The following is a 5,506-nucleotide window of genomic DNA, read 5'->3' on the forward strand; positions in this document are numbered from 1 at the left end:
TATCCAGTTTGGTCTTTTCTTTATCCTTAGTCTTTGTAATGACCTTTTGCTTTCTTCATGGATGATATTCTTTACACCATTGAACAGTGTATCTGATTTTGTTCATTGGAACTTGGACTACTATACTAGCACTGGAAATTTGGCTCTCATATTAGGAGACACAGGAATGAAGGGGAATAGTTGCAAACATCCATTAATAATTGGAACATGGGACATACAAAATATGAATGTAGGAATATTGGACAATATTAACAAGAAATGAAATGCATTAAAATTGACTTATGAGACAATGATGAGCTGAAATGGACGGGTATGGGCCACTGGAACCAGGGAGTCATATGATCTATTATGACAGAACACGCCTTCTTGCATTCTCCATAACTATATTCTTGATATCTTCTCAGAGCTCATCTGATCTTCATTTTTTAGTGTTCGAAACTTCAAACTTATTCCCAAGTTGGTTCTTAAATTCAAGAGGGATAAGGGGGATAGAGTCAAGATAAAATTTTAATTCCTGTGGATATGATTTAACCTCCTTTAGCTTTAATTTGAACTTGCATATGAATAAATGATGATCTGTTCTACAATTAACACCTGGCCTAGGCTTCATTGCTGATATTGAACTTCTCCAGTGATTCCTTCCACAGATGTAATCAATACAATTCCTGTGCATCCCATCAGGTGAAATCCATGTGTATAGTCTATGTTCATGTTTCTTAAAAAAGATATTTGCTATGAATAAGTCACTGATTATAGAGAATTCTATTATCCTATCCCCAGCCTTATTTCTATCACCAAGTCCATATGTTATGATTACTGATTCTTCTTCCTGGTTCTCCACTTTCATATTCCAGATCTTACTTACATGTCCAAATGATTTCTGACTGCAACAGTTGGTAGAAATAATCTATTTCCTCTTCTTTGGCTCCAGTTTTTGGAGAATGAATTTGAATGATAGTGGTATTAACAGGTCTTCCTTGTATGTTATCCTGTCATTCACAATTTTATATTTCAAGATGAATCTAGAAATGGTCTTTTTAACTATGATAGCAACCTCATTTTTTTCTCAACTTTTCATCTCCAGCATAGTAGATTATTATATAATTGTCTTGAAGCTTAAGAAGACAAAGATTCTCACCACTGGGCCAATTGGTAGCACCATGATAGATGGAGAAGAGATTGAAGTAGTTAACAACTATAGTTTTCTCAGCTCCACAATCAACATTCTTTATTTCCCCCCCCTCAGGTATTTTTGTTTATTACTATCACATTGTCTTACTTTGTTAATTTTACATTACTTTGTCTTTACATAAATTTTAATAAACCAGTGAACTCAAAACATTTCTTCTTCCTGCTGCTGATTTATCCAGGAAGCTGCTTCTCTTCATACAGATGAAGAACCTTGCACTTGTCCTACTGAGTATATCATATGAGATATGGGGCAAAAAGTGGTTTTAAAGCAGTGCTTTTAAATTTCACATGTAAAAAAATTGAAAACATCAAAGATCAGGGGATATTTGCAGCTTAAGTGGAATCTATAAAGGAAAAAGGCCTGATGTAAGGTAAACAAGTCTGAGAATAGCTGTGCACGTGGCTAAATCTGGATGCAAATCAGGCAGGACCAGGTTCAAGTTGTTTGAGTTTCTCTTGGACAGTTCCTGGAACTGTCTTTGATCCCAGTTGGTGCGGATCTGGAGGCTGGCCATGTCTGCAGAGAGCTGTAGGCCCTCCTGGAAGCTGGTTTGTGCCTGTCACAGACTCTAAGGAACCAGAATTCCAAACCAGCTCAAGGGATCCTGATCACCTGCTGAGGGCTCTGGCTGTGGAGTCTTAGAAAGGCCCTTTCGTCTTCGCAGAGCTGGCTCTTGTGGGCCCACGTCTTCTGGTCTCCGACCGGCCGTCTTCACCACCCACAGCCTCTGGAGTCCGTCCTGAGCCTCGCTAGTGTGGACACAGCAGCGGGGCTCCATGTGGGAGGCATACTGCAGAGGACCCACTGACTTGGCACCCATGGCGTAATGAGCCTTGGAGAGCGAGAACCAACCCTCCTCTACTCGGGCGTTCAAAGCTGGCCTCTTCGCCTCTAGTTCTTCAAAGTCCCGGATCAGCTGCAATAGCAGTGAGTCCAACTCCTCTCACACAATTAACCCTGCCATGCGCTACACAAATAGACCCTAACAATCAACACTCTTAACCAGCACTCAGGAAATCAAAAGACAAACTGTATTGGGAAAATATGTTGTTAGGTAATCTGTTTCTAGATTCTGCTGAAAGCAACATTGTCAGTCTAGAGACTTAAGTGTGCCTAGTCTAGGCCATGGTTTTCACAGTTACTTGCTATGTATCGAAGAGCTGAACAATGACTAAGGATGACAGAAGAATTGATACCTTCACATTGTGGTGCTGGAGAAAAGTCTTAAACATACCATGGACTGCCAAGAAAACAAATATCTCTGTCTTTGAAGAGGGTGAAACAAAGTATCTCCATGGAGGCTAGTATTTTGAAGCTTCATCTCACATATTTTGGACACATGGCTAAGAGAGACCAGTCCTTGGAGAAAGACATGATGCTTGAATGGGTGGAGGGACAACACAGGTGAGGAAGACACCAGATGAAATGGATTGATACAGTGACTGGAGAAGTGGGAGTTGGTGTGTCAGAATTAGTGAGACTGGCTCAGGACAGGGAAGGGTTCAGCACTGCTGTACTTAGGGTTGCTGTGGGTCACAGGCAACTTGATGGCACATAACAACAACAACAACAACTACTACTAAAATAATTATGCTGGAAATGATGAAAATGTGTTGCATTAATAGTTGAACTCATTTTTAGACCTATCATGAAGTAAAAAGTTGTGAGTTATAGAATACTATCCACATGCACACAAGAAAAAAACTGTTAACACCACTGTAAAAAGAGCAAGGGTTGTGTGAGAACAGCCATATCTGACCTCCAATAACTCCACAAAGGGGAACTGTCCCATCAACAACACAAAGCAAATTCCCATTAGGTCAGACATGTGCCCCACCCCCATGCTCTTGCACCTTTTTATACTCATCTCAACAAGAACCTTACTGCTTTACTGTTCCAAAATCCATTGTGATAGGTCACAGACCACCAGAATCATATTAGTGAAGTCAAAAGACTATAATTAAAGTTAGTAGTAGGAAACAATTCTGGCACCAGCTATTGGGAAATCAAAAGGCATGTTTAATTAGGAAAATCTACTGTCAGGGACCTCTCCAGAGTTCTAAAGAACAGTGATGTCAGTCTAGAGACTAAGGTGCATCTGGTGTAGTTCCTGGTCATCACTTTTACTTGATAGGCATCAGAGAGCTGGACAATGACTATGAATGATAGAAGAATTGGTGCCTTTGAATTATGCCTTGAATTGGAGAAGATTATTAAACATATTTACTGCTATGAGAACAAAGAGGTTCTGCCCTGGAGACAGTAAAACCACACTGCTCCTAGGAAGCAAGGATTTTGAAGCTCCATCTCTCACACATACTTTGGGCATGTTGCCAGGATGGACTAGTCCTTGGAAAAGGACATCATGGTTGGAAGAGCAGAGGGCCAGCTCTGGAGAGGAAGACTCTGGATGTGATGAATTTAAACAATATCTGGGATAAGGGGGTAGGTGTGTGAGAGACCATGAGATTGGCTCAAGATAGGGCAGGGTTCAGAGCTATTGTAGGTAGGTTCACTATGAATTGTAGGTGACTCAATGGTACATAACAACAACAGTAGAAAACAATCATCCAGTCAAGACAGTTTCCAAAATGTGATCACAGGCACCTTAGTTTTAAGCCTTGTAAATTTAGGCCAGTCCTGCCAATTATGACTTTCTCCTTTAGTAGTCCAACAAACTTGGGCAAAAGCTCCTAGCTCTGATTCCATTGTAGGGTTGCAATCCTATGATCCACTTGCTCTCATATCAGATTTCTTTTTTTTTGTTATTAAATTTTATTCGTTTTAATGAACATTTACAGGGATTTTGGGTTTTCATTCCTTCATTGCTGCATCATATCAGATTTCTGTTGCAGTTGCCATGGCTACTCTTCCCACATACCCTAGTCTGACTTAGGCAAGAATCTCTGGCCCCAAAAGGTTGTATTCTTTTTCTTCTTCTTTTCTGGTGGTGAGGTTCTCCCATTCTGCTGCTGGATCTATTTAATTTAATGATAAGAGTAGTCAAGTTCCTTGTGGATAGGCTAATATGCCCTATTCACATATTCCTGCCCATCTTCCTGGTGAAGTCAAAACTCAATGGCTACCTAGGAAAGCCATTTAGAACAATGGTGTTGTTGTTATTGATTGCTTTAAAGTCAAGAATGAGTCATATTGACCTTATGAACAAAAGGCCTGAAGCCCATCTACAACTATCGGCATTTATCAAAGTTCATAGAGTTTCCAGAGACTTGTTGTTTAGGAACACCTATCATTCAAGTACATGCACCATAAGCTAAACACAAAGAGGAGAAAAAACAAAATTTCTAACCACTCTTGTGACCTCAAAGTGATCAAATGTGCAACCAAGATTCATTAACACTAGTTGGTGACTGGAAAGCGAAAGTTGGGAACAAGATAGAAGGATCAGTAGTTGAAAAACATGGGCTTGGTGACAGAAATGAGGCCAGAGGCAGAATGACAGAATTTTGTTCAATCAATGATTTATTCATTAGAAATATCTTTTATACAAAGGTAACTACACATATGAACCTCACCTTATGGACTACACAGGAATCAGATTGTTTATATCTGTGGAAAGAATCACTAAAGAATCTCAGTATAAGCTGTGGAAACCAGGTCATCTGCTGACTGTTGACCCATCAGGTACTCATGTGCAGATTCAATGCGGAGCCAAAGAAAATTAAAACACATCCACAATAACAAAAATATGACCTTGAGTCTGTCCTATCTGAAATTAAAAATCATTTCAAGAACAGATTTGAGGCATTAAATTATGTTGTTGGTTTTGAAAGGTGCTTTTGACTAGAGTACAATTGATAGTGACCCTATGAATAGTCAACCTGAACCTAGACTATTCTGTGGTATCTTCATCATCTCTAGCAAACTAGAGCACAATGCATATCCATCTCGTTTCCTCTCCTTCCCTGATCCTTCGTCTTTCCAAGTATGATGTCACTTTACAAGGAATAGCCTCTCCTAAACTAGATATCCAAGGTACAAGAGTCAAAGCTTCTCCATCTTTGCCTCCAAGAAGTAGACTGGCTACAATTTTTTCCCAAGTTGTATCTGTTTGTTCTTTTGAAAGCCAATGCATGGGATATTCTCCAGCATCACAACTCAAAGGCATCAATTAATTATTCTGCCATCTCTATTCATTGTTCAGCTCTCAGATTCACACCAAGTGTTAGAAAAGACCATAACCGGAATTGGGCACATTTTGCCTCCAAACACATCATTGTTCTTCAGTGTGTTGGAGAAGTGGACTTTTCCAGTGAAACACATTGGACTTTCCAAGCAAAACACATCACCTGA

At 39.8% G+C, this 5,506-nt stretch overlaps 1 pseudogene; it reads right to left on the bottom strand.

Moving 5' to 3' along the window:
* Positions 1 to 1,611: 1,611 nt before the first annotated feature.
* On the bottom strand, positions 1,612 to 2,156 carry LOC102846656 (annotated as a pseudogene).
* Between the last annotated feature and the right edge of the window lie 3,350 nt (positions 2,157 to 5,506).

The sequence above is a fragment of the Elephantulus edwardii genome, unplaced genomic scaffold, assembly GCF_000299155.1.
Source record: "Elephantulus edwardii isolate Elephantulus edwardi_28Jun2011 unplaced genomic scaffold, EleEdw1.0 scaffold00454, whole genome shotgun sequence".
NCBI lineage: Eukaryota > Metazoa > Chordata > Mammalia > Macroscelidea > Macroscelididae > Elephantulus > Elephantulus edwardii.